At 46.6% G+C, this 21,897-nt stretch overlaps 1 pseudogene; it reads right to left on the bottom strand.

Moving 5' to 3' along the window:
• Positions 1 to 2,099: 2,099 nt before the first annotated feature.
• Positions 2,100 to 21,897, bottom strand: part of LOC147972293 (disease resistance protein RGA2-like) — a 74,375-nt pseudogene continuing 54,577 nt past the window's right edge.

The following is a 21,897-nucleotide window of genomic DNA, read 5'->3' as shown; positions in this document are numbered from 1 at the left end:
CAGATTGAAAGCCACGCCCCTGGGCATCAGGTCAGGTTTGGAAGCTCAAACTACACGGCCGATATCCGTGGAGACTTGATCTTCGACGGGTTCGAGCCCCTGCCAAGTGCGTCGCACTGTCACGATGGGCATGATTCAGCTCTGCCACCGAACAGTGCCCTGGAGGCCGCACCCGTATCCGCTCCGACCTTTAGCTCGGAGCCAACTGCGCCGACCGAGGGCGGGCGGCTAGACCCCGCCGCGGGGGCTGCAGTCTCAACGGCGATCGAGCCGAACACCAGCCTTATCCTTCGCGAGGCCCGTGACTCCACATTGCCGGACTCTTCACCGGACTCTGAACCCTCCGCGCCCCTGCCAATCGAATCCGATTGGGTGCCGATCATGGAGTTCACCACCGCGGATATCTTTCAGCACTCGCCTTTCGGTGACATACTAATTTCACTAAGGGCTCTCTCTTTGTCAGGAGAGTCCTGGCCGGATTATGACCGGCAGGATTGGGATGCGGACGACGAAGAAATTCGACGCCCACCCACCACCCACTTCATAGCCACTGTCGATGACTTGACCGACATGGTTGAATTCGACTCCGAAGACATCGACGGTATGGACGACGATATGAGAGACGAACAGGAACCAGCGCCCACAGGGCACTGGAGAGCCACCTCATCCTACGACGTATACATGGTGGACAAACCCAAAGGAAACGACGATGAGGAACGGGAGGACGCAACGAAGGATCGTTCCCTCGAAAAGCAGTCAAAGCGGCGGTGTAAGCACCGCTCCAAACCCCGCCTCGACAGAGATGACGGTCATACAGACCCAGCCACAGAGCAGGGCGAGTCGGCGGACGATGAACATGGCATCGAGCAACCGTCCGAACAAGGTAACTTGGATAACCAAACCGAACAACCCGTCCCCGGCGAAGATAACAGTCCGAACGACCTTACGCCGGACAAGTTCCTGGAGCAGAATAACCTCCACAAAAGGCTCATCGCCACTGCGCGTAGCCTGAAAAAGGAGAAGCGGAAGCTCAAAACTGCGGAAGATGCACTCAGAATCAGATGGAGCAAAGTACTCAACACCGCAGACAAATATGGCGGCAGTCGCCACACAAAGAGCTACCCAAAGCGAAAGCTACTACCGGAATTTGATGAAGAGGCCTTAGAGCCCCCGCAATCAAAAAACAAAGCAACCATACGGTCGGATAGACGACCTCACGGCCAACATAGAGCAGCGAATGACGCTGCACACAAGCCAGCACACGATCCACACGAGGACTCGCATCGAAAAGATGGCCCAACCAGATCTATCTATGGGCCAAGAAAGCACGCTCTAGCAAGCAATGCAACACAACAAATATCCAAACACCACGGCACACCCAAATACAGGGGTGCCGCACACCCCCTATGTTTCACTGATGAGGTGCTGGACCATGAATTTCCAGCGGGATTCTAACCCGTAAACATAGAGGCATACGAGGAACAACAGACCCTGGGGTCTGGATTGAGGACTACATCCTCCATATCCATATGGCCAGAGGAGATGACCTCCACGCCATAAAGTACCTACCCCTCAAGCTCAAAGGGCCAGCCCGACATTGGCTTAAAGGCCTTCCCGAAAACACCATTGGAAGTTGGGAAGAGCTCGAGGACGCTTTTCGGGCAAATTTTAAAGGGACCTACATCCGACCACCGGATGCGGACGATTTAAGTCATATAACTCAACAAATCGGATTGTCCGGACATCGAAGCCTTAGCAGCTTTCAAACACAGCGTCCGAGACGAATGGCTCGCCAGACACCTCGGCCAAGAAAAGCCAAGTACAATGGCCGCATTAACAAGCCTCATGACCCGCTTTTGCGCAGGAGAGGACAGCTGGTTGGCAAGATGCAGCACCAGCGACCCAAGTACATCCGAAGTCAGGGATGGAAATGGGAAGCCGCGACGCAACAAAGACAAGCGCCGGAATAAGGGAAATAGCCCGAAGAGCACGGAAGTTAACGCCGGATTCTAAAGCTCTCGGCAGGGTCAGAAAAAACTACCCCTCAAGGATAACAGGGACGAACTGTCTAACCTAAACAAAATCCTGGACAAGATATGTCAAATCCACTGCACCCCCAGGAAGCCTGCAAATCATACCCACAGAGAATGTTGGGTCTTCAAGCAATCCGACAAACTCAACGCCGAACACAAGGGGCTGGATACACCAAGTGAGGACGATGATGAACCCCACAAACAAAGCACTGGGGAACGAAAGAAATTCCCACAAGAAGTCAAGATAGTAAACGTACTACACGTGATAAAAGGGAGAAACGAAGTGGCTCCCACAGAGATACGCGCCATGCGGCCTATCACAAAGGAGTCTCGCCACTGGTGGTCAAAACCGATCACCTTCGACTATCGGGATTACTCCAGAAGTATCCGACACGCGGGCTAGGCTGCCTTGGTGTTAGACCCGATAATTGACGGATTCCACTTTACACATGTCCTGATGGACGGCGGCAGTGGTTTAAACCTGATATATCAGGATACAGTCCGCAAAATGGGGATGGACCCAACAAAAATTAGCCATAGCAATACTTCCTTTAAAGGAGTAGCGCCAGGCCCAGAAGCCCATTGCACGGGCTCCCTCCTACTAGAAGTTGTGTTCGGCTCCCCCGACAACTTCCGTAGCGAAAAGCTGACCTTCCACATCGCTCCGTTTCAAAGCGGTTATCAAGCACTACTGGGACGTGAAGCTTTCGCCCGCTTCAACGCAATACCGCATTATGCGTCTCTCACGCTTAAAATGCCTGGCCCATGAGGCATCATGTCATTAAAGGGAAATATCGAGCCCTCCTCACACGCGGAAGACTATGCGGCTGCCCTAGCAGGCACACATTAAAACGGCTTCTCCAACCAAAGCATCTAACAGGTCGTTAAGACCACGGACACGGCTAGACGAGTCTGGAGCAAACATATAATTGATAAAGGTTTAATAGCCATACACCCCTATTCAAGGGGCTCCGCGGATGTAAAATAAGCGACAATAAGGCTCAATGTTACCCATCTTGAATTATACTTTGTTTAGTATAACATACATTTTGCACGACTATTTTTACAACTAAGTTCCTCTCTTTTACAAATGGAAATCGTGCTACACCTGTCCAGGACACAGCACAACGGATAGACAGGCGCAGACATGCAGCAGGGACCCGTCCCAAGGATTCTTTTCAGATTAAGACCCTGCGTAAACCTTTTTACTGTCTCTTGTTGATACACATTCCTCAGATTCTCAGTATAACCCAGAAGGAGGCTGGCGTCTTGGCATGTGGCCACGTCAGAATTTTGCATGTACCTGGACACCAGGGGCTTATTACAAAGGGCACTATTCATCCCGTTTTCATAAAGATCGAATACCTTAGGGAGTGTTCGGCGTCGCGAGTTTGGCCTTATATGCATCAGCTCTGAATCAGGTCTTTGGTCAAATGTTGGGTTTGCCCGGCTCCTGTGTTTTGCTGCCTTACGTTCCGCTCTATCGGCTAAGGCGGCACCAGGAGAACTACTGCGATTGTGCCCGGTTCAGCCAGGCGAGCACCTCAGTAGAGAAAGCCGAAAACTGACTGTCATGATATAGCAAGAGACTGGTCAACCGCTTGATGACTTATCAGAATCTTCGAGATTCCTCCGCATTAACGAAGGGCCATTTCCCGGCCAAGCACACACGCGCCCCGAATTCGGGCGAGCGCGGCGCCACCAGGGGCTATATAGTAGCCCCACTGTCAAGCTCCTATGGCTAAGTGAAAGTGATAAAGCATTATAGTCCGATTGCCTAGTTCGCTGCGCTCTCACCTCCTTCATGGACCAAGACATTGGATCAAGTGTGAAAATGCGCCTTCTGCGAACACCCCTGCATTATATGCGTGGGGGCTGAAGCCGACGACTGCCATCTTTCAGATTATACAAATATATACACTAACGGCCGCACAGGAGGTATTATAATTCTTGCAGGCACAAGTATAAAAAGCTTCTACATTTCATCAAAATATTGTTTTAAGCAAGAATACATGTTATTCGAACATAATATCCTTCGAGCACTGCGTCTCTATTAAACGAGGGCCCTCCAGAACTTCTTGAAAGTAGTGTTCGGCAGGTACTCGGCTCCCGTCCGAATCTGGGGATGCAACGGCGGTGGCCTCCATCTCTGCCCAGTATGTCTTGACACGGGTAAGGGCCATCCGCGCACCCTCCATGCATGCTGATCTCTTCATCGCGTTGATATACGGCACTGCACCAAGGAACTACTGCACCAAGCTAAAATAGCTGTTCGGCTTTGGCCTTTCCGGTCACAGATGATCCACGACATACTTCATGACAAGTCCGGACAACCTGTTCAGCTCGACCCATTCGGCTAAACGATCGGTCAATGGAAGCGGACGCTCCGGATTGTTGAACTGTGACCAGAAGAGCTTTTCCACTTCGCGATCTTTCTGATCTCAGAAGTGTTCGGCCGCATCAGCGGCACTCGTCGCTAAATCCAGATACGCGTCCGCCGAACTCCACATCCGGTCCAACGGAGCATATTTAGGATCTCCGAACTTCATCCGCAGCATAAAGGGCTTTCCAGCCGCGATATCTCCGGCTTGACGTAGCTCCTCCTTCATCGCTCTCATCGCAGAACGAGCATCCTTGGCCGCTGTAGTGGCCTTCTCTAGGTCCGTCCGCTCCGCCCGATCTTCTTTTTCAAGAAGCTTGCAGCGGTCAGCAGCGTTCTTTAACTTCACAGCCATCTCGGCCATTTCCTTCTTGCTTCGGCAGTGAGCAGCCTGTTCGGCTTTCAGCTCCTCAACCGCCTTTAGGGCAGCTGCATCGCTTTTTCTGGCTTGCTCCTTGGCTCGGGCAAGTTCTGCCCGAAGGTCCTCCACGGCGGCAGCCCCATCTGCATCAAGCGCACACGTCGTAAGATACTGGCATCAAGCTCCTCTTACCAGGTGTCTCTGGAGAAATTACATACCTTGTGCCTCGTCAAGCCGCTCGTTGACAAGCGCGATGTCGGCATCTGCCACGTCATGCTGCCGCTTTAGCTCGGCAAATTCATCAGTCCGGCTGGCCACCGGACACTTCGCTACCTACATAGGAAGGAGGCGAATTACACCTGGGATTATGATCCTCTACGTGCCGTCGCTTTCGACAGCACACAGAGTCTCAGGGGCTACTATCTACACAGGGCGCATCTTAAAATATGCGGAACTGTCAAAAGGTACATCATTTCGCGTACCTCAAAACCTGTCAGTAAACTCCTGACAGCTTCGTGCAACCCGCTCTCTGCGGATGAAATCCTTTCAATTACCGTACCCATCAATGTACGGTGCTCCTCTAAGATAGACACTCGCACTAGCATATCCTTCAGTACCTCCGACCGTGCACCAGGCGGTGCCGGACTCATTCGATTGCTTTTTTCGAAGGCCGGACACGGAGGGCTTCGGGGGGCCATATGACTGCCTTCCGGCCCTGCTGGATTAGGAGAAACCCTCCGCGACGATACCTCGGGGTCGCCTGCCTCACAAGGCGGTATGGCAGGGGGAGGCGTTCCGCTCTCCATCATCTCCGAAAGAAGATCCCCCGAAGACGAGCTCTGCTGAGAAGGGCTAAGGTCCGAACTACAAGGTAAATTTTCGGTTATTTTCTTCAGAAATAAAGCAAGGATTTCTCTCATTTTTTAAACCCCCTTTTTACTTATGGCTCGGTGGAGGGCTGATCCCCTTGAGGACATAGTATGGCCGAGGTATTCCCCGGCACAGGACCCTCTGCCGAAGACTTCTTCCCCCGCTTTGAGATCACGGTCTCCGGGTCTTCAGAGGCGGTCCTCTTCTTCCCCTGAGGATAGGAATTTTCAATTCCTCCTTTTCGGACAGCCTCCTTCGCGGAGGCAGTAGCTTCCTTGTCCCCCCTTTGTTTTCTTCCGAAGGCACGATCTCCAGCATCCTGGTTAACACGGGATCCGGCAAGGTCTCAGGAAGGGGGGCCGGACACCTGATTAACTTCGCCTTCGCTATCCACTCCTGTTTCAAGAACAACTCTTTTGAGGGCGATGTTGTGATAAATGAACGGATGGCGTGTCCGGGCACAGGGCTACTTACTTGAGTATCCAGACAACTGCAGCTCAGACCTGCGTCCTCAGTAGAGTCCGGACACACTACTTGTGGTCCGAAGAACAATTTGTACATCTCTACGGGCGTCGCGCCCATAAAATGTTGGAGAGCTCGCGGTCCCTCCGGATTGAACTCCCACAGGCGGAGGGGGCGACGTTTGCAGGGCAGGGCTCGGCGAATCAACATGACCTGTGTTACCACAACCAGACTGATGTCTCTTTCCAGGAGATCTCGGATGCGGCCCTGCAACAGGGGCACGTCCTTTGCTGGCCCCCAGTCCAGCCCCTTATTAACCCATGACGCTAGTTGGGGCGGGGGACCCAAGCGAAAAGTGGGCGGCGCCACCCACTTGGTACCCCTGGGAGTTGTGATATAAAACCACTCTTGTTGCCATAAGCTAGACTCCTCTTGAAAAGAGCCCTCGGGCCATGGAGCGTCAACATTCTTGCTTATTACAGCGCCTCCGCACTCTGCGTGATGTCCCTCGATCATCTTCGGCTCTACTTTAAAGGTCTTGAGCCACAGTCTGAAGTGAGGGGTAATGCAGAGGAAGGCTTCGCACACAACGATGAACGATGAGATGTGGAGGATAGACTCCGGAGCTAAGTCTCGGAAGTCCAGCCCATAATAGAACATGAGGCCCCTCACGAAGGGATCCGGCGTGAAGCCTAGCCCTCAGAGGAGGTGAGACATGAACACAATGCTCTCGCCAGGCTTGGGAGTGGGAATAACCTGCCCTTGAGCAGGAAGCCTATGCGGGATTTCGCCGGTCAAATACCTGGCCTCCCTCAGCTTTAGTACGTCTTCCTCCATGACGGAGGAAGGCATCCATCGGCCTCGAAGGTTGGAGCCAGACATCGTCGAAGGTCCGAAGCTCCTAAATCTGGAGCCTTGGGTGTTGGAACTCAAGGCGAGAGGCGGATTCGATTGAGATCGAAAGAAAGGAGTAAAGCCTTGGTCTCTTTATAAGAGGTTGAATACCAAGAGCCCTCCCCGTGACCGTTTGGGACTTACCTTTGATCGAGGAGACATACCAACGGGCACGACTAGGTTACCCACATCCGTGTTGATGAGAATCCCGTAAATAAAGGGGACACGATCTCTGCTCTAACAAGACGTGCCAAGGAAACCGCCTCGCAAAATGCGCTGAGGTGGGACAGAAAAAACGGTTCGAATAAAGGCTTGGCTGTGGTGTGATGTCATGCTACAGAATACGTCAGCAGATTAGATTTGTGTAAATATTATTCTCTCTACAGTAGCATGTGGAACTTATTTTGCAGAGCCGGACATGATCCTCGTGTTCAAAATCTTCTATGAAGTATTCAGAGGAGGAACCCGCCTTGCAATGCCGAAGACAATCTGCGCGCCGGACTCGCCGTCATTGAAGCCTGGTTCAGGGGCTACTGAGGGAGTCCTGGATTAGGGGGTGTCCGGACAGCTAGACTATAACCTTTGGCCGGACTCTTGGACTATGAAGATGCAAGATTGAAGACTTTGTCCCGTGTCCGGATGGGACTTTCCTTGGCATGGAAGGCAAGCTTGGCAATACGGATATGTAGATCTCCTCCCATTGTAACCGACTCTGTGTAACCCTAGCCCCCTCTGGTGTCTATATAAACTGGAGGGTTTAGTCCGTAGGACAACAACAATCAAACCATAGGCTAGCTTCTAGGGTTTAGCCTCTCTGATCTCGTGGTAGATCTACTCTTGTACTACCCATATCATCAATATTAATCAAGAAGGAGTAGGGTTTTACCTCCATCGAGAGGGCCCGAACCTGGGTAAAAACATCGTGTCCCTTGTCTCATGTTACCATCCGTCTAGACGCACAGTTCGGGACCCTCTACCCGAGATCCGCCGGTTTTGACACCGACAATCATCACAGTGATTAAGCCACAATTCTTCCACAAAATAAAAGCATTCCCAAAGGCCAAGTTACCATTTTGACAATCCTGGTGTTGTTAAGAAGCAGTTGGGACCATGAAGCTTCAAGAACCGAAGGGTTTCCGCATGTCTCCGGGTTTGCTGATCCTCTAGAGGGGCCATCATCATGTTCACGAGTGAGAGAACAGTTAAACTGACAAGAGATGGCCAAGATCCCAAAGGCATATTTGTACACACAATACCTTTTCCATCGCATTGGAAGTCACACAATGATTTTAGATGCGTAAGTGAACTCATTGGAAGACTGCAACAATTTTCTATGTTCAGATCTTTCAGGACAGGGCTCTCTGGAACACTCGCAAGTTTTGGGCAATCCTTCATTTTTAACACTTTGAGCATTGGGAACATTACCAACCTATTCGGCTCTGTTACACTGTTCTCTACCCATATCGCCAAGTTCAGTAACTTATCTAAAGTCATTTCCGTTAACTTCGGGAAAATCCGAAGAGGGGTGATGTGTCCTCCACCTTCCACGTCAAGACTATTACATAATGCGGTCAGGTTACACATGTTGTATAACAACAAATACTCAAGAGAGTCTGATAGCCATACTATGGGTATATTCTTGCAGCTTGGGCAGTTGGACATATCAAGCTTTCTCAGGCACCGGAACATCTCAGGCTCTCTCATCCATTGGGATATTTCTAGGCCACCATATCCATGTACCCCCAAAACATGGAGCTTACTCTGAGGTATAAGAGACTCCAGCACTTGTTCATCATTATTACAAGCCTCATCTTCAGGCATGTTGCCGTGGGTTTGTCACAGCAGATGTCCTCATGAAAGGACTTAGTCGTGGATCCATCGCTACGGGTTAGCTTAAAGGGGTTAAAGCGGACAAGGGACGCAAGAGAGTTTTATACTAGTTCGGCCCCTTATGACGAAGGTAAAAGCCTACGTCTAGTTGTGATGGAATTGATGGGGTTTCGATGACCAGGGAGCGAATACGCTTTGCCCGAGTCTCGAGTTTTTGTCTGTTCTCCTGAACCGCCGCCGGGTCGTCCCCTTATATACATGGGTTGACGCCCGTTGTGAGAACCTGGAATTAACTTCCAGACCCTCCAGTGTATATTTGTCAACCCCAGGATTATTGTTGACAACACAGTGAAATGATATCATTGCACAATGCATAAAAGGTATTACAATATTAAATATATCTTTACACAAAGCATACCTAGATAAATGTCTCATGCCACTTATTACATTAAGAAAAACAGCAGAAAAGTACAATGCATAGAGACTCCATCTCAGCCACAAGCAGTCGATGTAGTCCACGTGACCTCACTCCTACGGATCGCCATAGTAGTCGTAGTCATCACCTTCATCTTCATGTAACTCCGTTTTCAACAAAATTATTGCCATGAGTAGATTATGTACTCAACATGCCTCCCACGGGGAAGGACCTAATAGCTACATGTGGCTTCAAAGGAAGGTTGTATGGCTCATTTGCATAAAAGCTAATTTTGTTTGAAAAATATAGCAGTTAGATAAAAGCAATTTTTGATGAAAACAAGTTTTATCTCCAGAATAACTTTCATCAAAGTGAGGATCCTCGATCAACTCACGTCCTTCATAGGTTTCAAGAATAGGGGCAAAGAGGGAATAAGCAAGACAGGTCCTGTATGTCGAGAAAGATTCATGTGATGTCCTTGACCGTGGACATGACTATTCGAATAGTTTTACACTCTGCAGAGGTTGTACACTTTACCCACACGACACAATCCCGACTTGTTGCCACTAGCCGTCGCTAGCATAGTACACCATCTGGTATACCAGCAGGGAGATTGTGACGAGGTCTTTAGACTAGATCCCCCAAAGATGTGACATGCCCACCGGGTCTGGCGCACAGAACTGAGAGTACATCCTCAAATCGGTCCCCCCATCTGTGCCGAGGATACTCCTCGCAAGGCAGCTATCCCATCTGCGGTACGGCGACAGCGACACCTAAGGCTGACTAGCTTACTTGACCAAGCCAGTGCCCATATAGCATGTGGCTGTACTGTTATCACAATCTTCAAATCCAAGACTTATTAGGCCTTAAGCGGCACGGACGACTGATTGCCCCCTTCAACCTGTGAAGGGCAGCCAATTGCTCCTTCAATCCTTGATTCAGCTGTCGCCCGCGCCAGCATTCAAATGGTAAGTTTCAGCCAGAGTAGAGGAGAGTAGAGGATATCAATAAGGCCATCTAGCCTAGCTCAGCGGTAAGTTCAACTGTCAATGACTCAGAGGTCATTCAACAAAGCACCTATAGGGTAATAAGCATGGCTAAGCATTTCTACTCTACAAGAATACTATAATTCTACTCAGGTGTCAAGTGAATAGGCGACAAGAGGATCAAGGTAATGTGTCAATCGACATGCTAGCTACGAGAATTAAAATAGCATGCACATAGAAACAATAAAACTCAATGCAATTTTGTAAACCATAGGATAAGTATGATCAAAGAAGGAGGCATGCATTCATTGTTGAGTCCTTCTTTGGTAACCTGTTTCTGTCCTTGTCCAACCTCGCCACTCCCTACTCGTCGTAACGGTAGCAAATGGAAAACGAATAAATACCAAAACAATAGTAAATCCAAATAACATCCAAAACAAATTAAGAGTGGATGGATAGAGAGATATCGATCAGATGGAGATTCTGAAATGAGATAGCATGATAGGGAGGTAAGTAGAGAGGAATCGGCGTGTGACAAGGTTTAGGTTGACACAACTATGGAAGGCTTGGCGATCAAGACTAACGCTCTAGTATGAACTGTGCTACTAACCAATAGTAGTGCCCACTACACAACTCGACTAACTCTACATGAAACAAATGGATGAACAACTATCCTAGACATGATATGATTAAATGTGGTAATCAACCAAGAATAAATATTTGGAGGAATCCAAATATTTATAATGGTTAACAACAAGCAATGTATCCATAAGTAATATTAAGAAGTACTCTTATATCAAGAGCCAACACAATACTAGGAAGAAAATAAACAATACAATAATATGGCACGTATCATACAAGGCATGTGAATAAAGAATCATAAAGAGATTTTAACTAAAACCACAAGCACTACTAGGAAAAGGGCTACTAATGGCGCACCGGTTTTGCCTACTAAAGGCGCATCACCGGTGCGCCATTAGTAGCACGCCACTAGTACTTTTTACTAATGGCGCACCACTGGTGCGCCATTAGTATCTGGTATACTAATGGCGCACCAGCTAGTGCGCCATTCGTATGTAACAACATGCGCCATTAGTGTGCCTCCCGGGGGGCCATACGTAAGCATGGCTTTGTCATACTAATGGCGCATTCTCTGTTGATGCGCCATTAGTATCCTTTGGCATACTAATGGCGCACCTGGTGGTGATGCGCCATTAGTATGAATATTTGGTTTTTTTTCCTTTTCTGATTTTTGCGCAGGTTATAAAATATATTATTAGACAGAATATAAAATATATTATTAGACAGAATATAGACAGCAACATTAGATTCATCGAATACAATAGAAGATTAGTCTCCGAATACAATTCATCATATTAGTCTCTGAATTCAAAAGACCGAACAAACATAAAACATTACAAGTCTCAAGAACGCGAGTATCGAGTTTGTCGGAAGTAATACTAATCCTAACAAGTCCTACTAATCATCATCATACAACTTCTACTCGTTATTCATAACAAGTCATATGATCATCATCTTGATAGTCTTCGACCAACCCTACTTAATTGTTCATCAGCACATGATCATCAGTATTAGGCAGGACCTAAATACCCTATTTAAGCTAAAATATCATAAAACAATATAGACCCTGACTCTCCATTATGGAGAATGGAGAACATCCTGTCTCCAATTCTTGCGCTTCGCTTCCTTTTGCTTCCAAGAAGCTCCTTACGACTGTCCATACATTTTTTCCATCCTTTGATTTTCATGTCTCCACTTCTTTTAGAAATCTCGTATGGACAGTTGAGATTCGTAGGATGACCTGGCTGTATGTTCAAAACATTAACACTACCTTTCAGATACATCATATGAGGCACACAATTCTCTGGGATTATCTGTTGAAAAACATAGTAATAACTTCATAGTTAGCAATGATGTACTAGTTTTAGAAGTATGCAAAAGATGCACGGATGTCGTAATAGTAAAAATCTTACCAGGGTATCTCCATGGTAGTTACCGTAGTTGAATACATGCACTAGTGGCACGTATTTACCATAATGTTGATGAATTTGTTTGTGGATAATGTAATTTTCAATGTCAGTACAAAATCCGACCAGATGATTTTTCTCCTTGTAAGTTGTTAATTCGGAGCCATCGGTGTAGTGGGTTTTGTTTACCATCTCCCGCACATTCTTTGAACAATAAAAATAAGCTGTCAATGGAAATAAGCTGTCAACTATTTTGAAATAAACAATATAAATTAGCTAATAACTATGTTTGAGAAACTCACATAGCGGTAGAACTGGAGGCGTATCAACAAGGACCCAAATGTCCATATTGTCTTGGTTGATGTCAGGATTACCAAGATCCATGGTGATAAGCATACCCCCATCAAAACCATACATCTTGCAAAATGCTTCCCAATTTTTGCAACCAAAATGGGTTACGCTCTCAGAATTATATAGATTTACTTCAAAGTCCACATCGTGATGAGTCCTTAGGTGAATTTTCTTTGTTTCAGAAATTTCATGGTCTTCAAAATCCATCCTCTCCAAGGCATAGCGTCTTGCATGGCATGGGATAAGCTATACTCGAATTGTAAAAGATGAAAATTACACGTTGAAATAGTTGAAGTAATGCTTAATTATGAAAATAACACTTGTCGTCGTTGTGTACCATTTCGACTTCGAAGGTCTCCTCGAGCTTAATGCTGAAGCGCCGATCATCGTCCAGGTGAGGCATGTCGCACAAACCTCGATTGTCGTGGCACCAGTCGCACTCCGCCGGGAGACTTTCGTCGTCCGATGATGATGGCGACATATCCTGGGACAACTCCCAGAATTGCTTGCCGCCCAAACCACCGGCCTCATCGTTGTGGGCCATGTTTCGCTCTAAATAGGAAAAAAGTTTGGTCAAAAAGTTGGTTATTGTCAAGGAACAAGATCATGGTCTCATCATTTAGGGTTTGTCAACACCAAGGCACCCTAAAAGCCCAAGCTTTCATCATTTAGGGTTTGTCGATGCCGAGGCACCCTAAAAGCCTAAGCGTACATCATTTAGGTTCTCATCGACACCGAGGCATCCAGGGCAGCCAAGTTAAGTTTTCATCATTTAGGGTTTATCGATGCCGAGGCACCCTAGGTTGGGCCTAATCACTTGGCACTAATCACTTGGCTCTATTGCCACCTATGGTTTAATGCAGCAAGAATGGCGGGGCAGTTGATCCTACTTAACTAAGTACTAAGATACCCCGGCCCATGCATTAGTCGCAAGTACCCCATATGTCCTATTTTTAGCAAAGTCATGCTAAAATTCACGGAAAATTTCAGCATGACCTTTGCTAAAAATAGGACATATGGAGTACCCGAATTTGCCGGAACGGAAGTTAATCGACATTCTGGCAAACTCAAGGGCCTCTCGGGGTACCTACAAATTCATCACGACACAATGGTCGGAGACAAAACCCAGCCACAGACCATATGGTCCTCTGCTTTCATATGGACAAAAATCAGCTCAACTTATGTGAGCTTCCATTCCAGATATAATATGTCTCCCAACAAAAAATCATCAATAGTTTAGCAAGTCTGTACAAACACAGAAAGAATGACAAATGTATTTTACAGATCATGGCATTGTTTTTACTATATGCACCATGGCAAATTTCTTTTCTTTTTGCAACATGGCAAATTTCTTTTGCACCGGGCCATGGCAAATATAGTCTATGCATCATGAAAATTATAGTGTATGGATCATGGCATTTTTTATTCTACATTTTTATTCTATTGATCATGCCAGGAAACTATAGTCTATGCATTTTTTTAATCTCTGGATCATGATCTAACAAAATTGCCATCTCCCATGGCAAATATAGCCTATGCATCATGGACACTTGCAGGTGCACATTTTTTTCTTTCAAAGCACACCTCTTTGTTTCAGCTATGTATATATCTTGTTCTATGTTGCATTTTTAATTCCTGATGTTAACAAGAGTGTTTGTCAAAAGGAAAAACAAAGTTCATGGCAGTGTAGCTAGCTTCTCATGCATCCCTCTTATCATCTAGCTAGCTAACACTTGAATCCATGATGCTTCCAGACTTGAGCATTGAGAGTTTCAGACTAGAACTCACCTCGATGGATGCGGTCGCAGACGAGGTCGTAGACGGCGGCGGAGCAGAGACAAGGTCAGAGACATGGTCGTGGTGCTCCAGTGGACGCAGCTGCATCAATCGTTTGAATTGGCATTCAATCAAACACCTCATAGTCAAGAACAGAAGGTGGAGACAGAGAAGAGAGGGGATCGAGCAGAGAGGGAGAGGGCAAGGAGGGAGGAGCAGAGAGGGGAGTCTAGGGGGAGGGAGCTTACGGGCGGAGGAGGACGGGCGGAGGAGGAGGGGCTTACGGGCGGCGGCGGTCGTCGTCCTGCGGGCGGAGGAGGGTGGGCGGCGGAGGAGGGGGCTTACGGGCGGAGGAGGGTGGGCGGCGGAGGAGCTGCAGTGGTGGGGGCGCGGGGGCGCGGGGGCGGCGGCGCCCGTAGGGGCGGCGGCGTCGTGGGTTGTCGGGGCAGCGGCCGGGGATTGGCGATGTGAGATGTGAGATGGGATCGGCCGGGGATTGGGGCCGAGATTTTAGTCGGGGGAGGTATAGCAATGGCGCACCACCTAGCGGTGCGCCATAAGTAAGTTTTTTTTCCTGATAGCAATGGCGCATCCTCCTCTGGTGCGCCATTAGTAACTTTTTTTTCTGACAGCAATGGCGCACCCTCCTCTGGTGCGCCATTAGTAACATTTTTTTTCATTATTTCTTGTTGCATCTAATAATTTGTTTTTTTATCAAATTTGTTATTTTCATGAGGACTAGAACAGAAGATATCATCAAATTTTTTTTTGAAAATATCATCAAATTTGTTTTTTTATTTTTAATTGAAAATATCATCAAATTTGTTATTTGAAGATATCATCAAATTTCTTATTTCAAAATATCATCAAATTTGTTGGGTCGGCGGCGGTGGAGCGGGGGGGGGGGGTGCGGGGGGTGCTCGGCGGCGGTGGAGCGGGGGGGGGGGGGTGCGGGGGGTGCTCGGCGGCGAGGGGGATCTGGCGAGGGGGATAGCTATCAAGAGGGAGGGGGATCGAGATTGAGTGTCCTCATGAATATTCAATATTTTTTCATATTGAATACAATCGATCTTCTATAGGCCTGAGAAATATTTTTTCATAATACAAAAATATACATGATATCAAAAAGTGCCCGAGAAATGAAGGCTACAATTTAAATACAATCGATCTTAGCTAGCTATCTGTTCACAATCTTCTTGCCCTTCTTTTTCGCAAATGGAGTTCTTCTGTGGAACGGACGTCCTTTAGGTAGGGTGGTCTTGCTTCTTCTTGTGGTGTATGCTGCTACTTCATCATCGTCGTCATGTTCGATCTTCGGGTCACCATACTTGTCGAAGTCTTGCTCATTGGCTACTCCATCCATTCCGATGATCTTCCTTTTGCCTCTCCTCACGACAACACGACTGGGCTTTGACGAATCGGTAATGAAGAAGCATTGGTCCACTTGTGAAGCCAGTACCCATGGCTCATTTTTCGCGGTGACGTTTGCGCCCGCGGTCTTGGATTTGTCTTCGGGTATAACCATGGTGGTGAAATACCGGTCTTCTTTTAGGACGCTCTTGGCCCATCTGACACGGAACATCGGGACCTTCTCTCCAGCGTAGCTCAGCTCCTAGATCTCCTCGATCCTTTCGTAGTATCTGTCCTTGTCGTTACCAGTGTAGGATTCCATCATTACCCCGGAGTTCTGATAACCATCACTCTTCATGTCCTTGTCCTCGGTGTAGAATGTGTAGCCGTTGATATCGTATGCCTCATAGGTCATCAGGTTGTGCTCGGCGCCCTGTGACAAGGCGAATATGAGTTGTTCTTTCGCGGAAGAATCCTCATGTAAAGGGTACGACAGAAGCTTCTGCTTGAACCAACGCGTGAAACATGAGTTGTGCTCTTTGAGTATATCTCCGTCCGTCCTCTGTTGGCCTCGGTCATTGTACGTCTTCTCAATAAAGGTTTTGTGCTCTACCACCCAAGGATCGACCACGTCTATGTGTTTTAGCGCAACTAGGTTTGCTCTTTCAAAGTCGGCGAGTCGACCCTCGAAGTCGACATGCATTTCGCGGCGACCCTCACGGTGACCCCATCCAGCGAGCCTGCAGAGGTGCCTGTTGACGGGCAGACCAACGGGGTTCTCGATGCCTAGATAATTCGTGCAGTAGGAGATGCACTCTTCGGTCAGAAAGCCCCTAGCTATACTTCCCTCTGGACATGACATGTTGCGAACGTAACCTTTAATGACACCATTCATCCTTTCGAACGGCATCATGCTGTGCAGGAACGTCGGCCCGAGTTGGATGATATCCTCCACGATATGGACCAGCAGATGCACCATAACGTCGAAGAATGCGGGCGGGAAGTACATCTCAAGCTCGCATAGTATCACCACGATCTATTCCTGTAGCCTTCTGAGTTGCCTCACGCCAATCGACTTCCGAGAGATGACGTCGAAAAAGTTGCATAGGCCAAATAGCGTTTCACGGATGTGCGCGTCCATGATCCCATGGATTGCAACTGGAAGTATCTGCGTCATCAGCACGTGACAGTCGTGAGACTTCATTCCGTTGAACTTCTGCTTCGCTGGGTCTAGGTATCTGCTTATCTTCCCCGCGTAACCGTAAGGAAGTTTTACTCCTAGGAGGCAGGTGAAAAACTGCTCGATCTCCTCCTGACTTAGAGTGAAGCACGCGGGAGGGTAGTCATTTCCGGTCTTCTTGGCCTTTTTGCCTTTGCGATGACTTTCTGTGTCCTGCTTCGCCTCATCATCATCATCATCATCATCATCATCATCATCATCATTAGCGTGAAGCTCCTGCCTGATGCCCATTGATTTCAAGTCTGCCCTTGCTTTCGGCCCATCTTTGGTCCTCTTTGGCATGTTGAGCAGGGTACCAAGCAGACTCTCGCACACGTTCTTCGTGATATGCATGACATCAAGGCTGTGAGGCACACGGTGGATCTTCCAGTACGTCAAGTCCCAGAAAACAGACCTCTTTTTCCATACCTTCAACAGCGGCTCTGGCGCCTTTCGCTTCTTTCCCGGCTCTGGCGCCTTTTGCTTCTTTCCCGGCAGTGGGCAGTCTTTCCAATTTTTCAACAGCTCATCTATTTCCTCGCCGCTCCTCGTACACGGGCGTTTTCGGGGTTCGGGTTCACCATCGAATAGATCCTTGCGTTTCCTCCACGGGTCATCGTCGCGAAGCCACCTTCGATGTCCCATGAACACGGTTTTCGAAGACCCGGGATGTCTATCCAGCTGGCGATACGTTGTGTCATCCATGCACCTTACGCATCCAGAAAATCCGTGTACTACCTGCCCCGCGAGATATCCGTAACCGAGATAGTCGTGCACCGTCGTGAGCAGTGCGGCTCTCATAGAGAAATATTCTTTCTCTGCGGCGTCCCATGTATTGGCTGGCGTTTTCCACAGCGTGTCTAGCTCCTCCTTCAGCAGCCCCAGATACAGATTGATGTCGTTCCCTAGTTGTTTTGGCCCTTCAATTAGCATACTCATGTGAATGTACTTCCTCTTCATGCACAACCAGGGGGGAAGGTTGTACATCCACACAAACACAGGCCAGGTGCTATGTGTGCTTCTCTGGCTGCCAAACAGATTGACTCCATCAGTGCTCGCGCCCAGCACGATGTTCCTTGGATCATTCCCAAATTCTAGGTATTCGAAGTTCAACGCTTGCCACTGGCTCGCATCCTTAGGGTGACTCAGCATCTTGTCTTTTTTATTTATCTTCGGATCATTTCCGTCATCTTCCCGCTTCTTCTCCTCCCTATCCACGTGCCAACGCAGGAGCTTTGCTACCTTAGGGTCCGCGAAATACCGCTGCAGACGAGGAGTGATCGGAAAGTACCACACCGATTTTCGAGGAGCTTTCTTCCTCTTCTTGTATCGAGTGACGCCGCACACCGGACATATGGTAGACTCCGCGTGCTCGTCCCGATAAATGATACAATTGTTCATGCACACATGGTATTTCACGTGCGGTAAATCCAGAGGACACACGATTTTCTTCGCCTCCTCGAAACTGGTCGGGCACTTGTTCCCCTTGGGAAGACGTTCGTGCCAGAATGACATTTTCTCGTCGAAGCATGCGTTGGTCATTTTGTGTTTTACCTTCATCTCCAGAGCCATGAGCGTTACTTTCAGGCGGGTATCCTCGGGCCTGCATCCTTCATACAATGGAGTAACCGCGTCTATCTCCAGTTGATCCAGCTTGGCTTTCTCTCGGGCGGCAGCTCTTGCGTTATCCGTCTGCTTGAGAAGCAGCTCTTGAAATGAGGGTCCTGCACCCAGCCTCCATCGTCGTCTGCTCCAGCATCTTCATCTTCATGAGCATGCCCTTCGTCTTGATCTTCCTCATCATCATGTACGACATCTTCTACATGATGACTATGTACAGCATCACCGTCGTGATCATGTCCTGGAGATTCTTCGTCTTCTCGCCCGCCCTCGCCGCGGTGGTACTTGTCTTGTTGCCCTTCCTCATTTCTTGCCTGGCCCCGGCCATGGACGACTTCATAGTCATCTTCATCACCTTGCCACCGATAGCCATCCATGAAACCATGCAAGAGCAGGTGGTCCCACACCTGCCCGGAATCCGGGTCCGCAATAAGGCTCTTCAGCTTGCATCTTCGACACGGACATCTTATCTCCGTCTCGTTCTTTTGAAGCATCTCGGCCTTCGCGGAGCTCAAAAACCTATTCATGATGCCTTCAGTCATCGTGCGGACCATGGTCGCCTGCGGGGTAGAGCAAAACGATATTTTAGAACCAAGAAAAAATTTGGCATGACCTTCCCTAAAAATAGGACCAAAAAGAATGCATAGAGTGCCAAAATTCTCGCCGAAACGGAAATGAATCAAAACATTCCGGCAAAATATTGGCAACTATCGCATTTCAAATACCGGTACCTTCAAACATAAACATATATGCAACACCACAAACATACATAGATCTAGCTAGGCCACAAAAAGTGCATGTGCACGTTGTTGGAGCGAGCTAGGGAGAAAAAAAGTAGATCTACATCATTAAGATAGCTTTCCCCTTACTTACCTATCAAAAAAAAGGTAATTTCACCACTTAATTTTGATGAATCTATGGTGCAAATGAGGTGAGGAGGAGGAGGCAGCCGAAAGCTTGGAGAAGGAGGTGGAGGGAATGAAGTGAGGAAAGTGAGTGGGTAGGTGTGGGGCTGTCCAAAATATTTTGTTGGGGTCCCAGGTTACTAATGGCGCACCTCAAGGGAATGCGCCATTAGTAACCCTGGTTACTAATGGCGCACCCGCGGGCGGTGCTCCATTAGAAGTTTTACAAAAAAGTAAAAAATATAAATATATATACTAATGGCGCACCGTCTAACAGTGTGCTATTACTAGTTTAAACTAGTAATGGCGCATTGTTAGACGGTGTGCCATTAGTAGTTTTGCAAAAAAAAATGAATAAGAAAAAATTTACAGTAATGGCGCATTCACTGCCAGGTGCGCCATTACTAGTTAGAACTAGTAATGGCGCATTGTAACTAGTAATGGCGCATTGTCTACCTGATGCGCCATTAGTATGTATGGAAAAATGGGAAAAAAATGTAATACTAGTGGTGCACCCTGTTTCTGGTGCGCCATTAGTGTCTTCCACACTAATGGCGCATCACCAACAGGTGCGCCATTAGTATAGAGTAGTGACGCACTGCTTACCTGGTGCGCCATTAGTATCAATCCTATCTATAGCCCTTTTCCTAGTAGTGAAGCATCAAACATACAATTGATCATGAAAAGATACTAAAGTAGTACATGCTCTTTAAGTAAGAAAGAACAGATATCCAATTACCACTAGTAACAAGATTACCCGCACATGCTTAAACAACATAGCAAACTATGCGCGTTAAGCATATGAGGAAGGCACAACTCAACTAACATGAGAGGTAAAATATCTTGAACATGAGATGGACTATTGAAACAACTATAACACATGGTAGTATAATAAGACATGAAACATCACTTGCATGAAAGATGTCTAGGCATATAACAGTGCAATGACTAGATATATACCCATAAGCATGGAATATCATCACACGTGATACCAAAATATGCTACTAATAAAATGCAACGTGTAACTATGAGATAACTTAGTTGATATCAACGAACACGACTAACAAGAATGGCATTAGCACACAATACTATTATGCTAGCTGTGACTTATAAACAAAAGGGAAAAGCATACTAAGCAAGTACACATCTAGGTCATGGCATCAATCACATCAAGCAATGTGCTATACTAGCATGAATAACATGAAGACATGTATTTTTGTCTAGTACAACCTAGACTTGCTAATACATAAATGGACAACCTAGGCATCATAGACACACGGGACGTTACACACATGTTATGCAATCTATTTATACAATCCCAAGAACATGGTATGATAAAAGAAAAGAAAGTTAAACACAAATAAATATTTAGATAGAATCCAAATATTTATAATGATCAACAACAACCAAACATACATTCTACTTTAACCAATTGTTAACATGGCATGGTAATAGACTGATATAAATAAACACACCTGATAATTATCATATGCAATAAACTAGCTTTATTCCATCAGAATGATTCTATATAGCAATAAAATATGAATGACATAAAGCATCCAACCATGAAATCGTGGATAACAAACATCTAGAAAGAAGAGGAACAACTTGGAATTATATTCTACGCAACGAACTATAATGCACTCATTTCCAAACAACAAGACATTGTATTTGACATCTAGCATAAAGAAAAGTATGCAAACACCTACAAATGATGCCTAATAACTATCAGAGGCATGCCATGATTTCAAACCAAATAAACGAACATGCGACATGGACGAAAATGAATATATAATCAATATCTAAGATATATTCATTCCAAACAAAAATGAAAATAATCAAAACATTAGGTATTGCATAATCATGCAAAGGTTAGAGTAATTCTACATAAACCTACTCATGGTAATATTTTGCAAAAACATATACATATGCATATCATACTATGTGCCGCACGAAAGAAAAATATCTCATGAAACAACTTGTAGAACATTTTGTAAGTTAAATAATCCTACAAATAAATGTAGTAACACACATGTTACTACTAAAAGTGCAAAGTAACTACGAGTGATTCCTAGGCATGTGAAACGTTCACCAAATATTGTACGCGTGCATAAAATAGGACTACACACAATACAACAAATTATCAAGTGGAAACAACAAGCAACACAGTACAATTAGGCATGAATTATATAGATGAAACCATACAAAACTATATTGAAATCTATAGACATGACTAACACATGACAATAACAATACAAAAAATATTATCTACTTGCGAGAACAAAAACTATAATGGGTAAACAAATAAATCTAATAAATCATTTGCCACACACAAAATTATGAAACCAATAGGATACACTTCTAGGCATAACGCAAATAAATGAACAATAACATATTAATTAATACAAAAAATTAACCGATTAACAAACCCCATTCAATCTTGGGCAAGAATCACTA

Source organism: Triticum urartu, chromosome 5A (genome assembly GCF_056163025.1).
Source record: "Triticum urartu cultivar PI428250 chromosome 5A, HENAU_Tu73, whole genome shotgun sequence".
Taxonomy (NCBI): Eukaryota; Viridiplantae; Streptophyta; class Magnoliopsida; order Poales; family Poaceae; genus Triticum; species Triticum urartu.
Note: the sequence above shows the minus strand (reverse complement) of the source record. Positions and strands in the feature narration are given on the sequence as shown.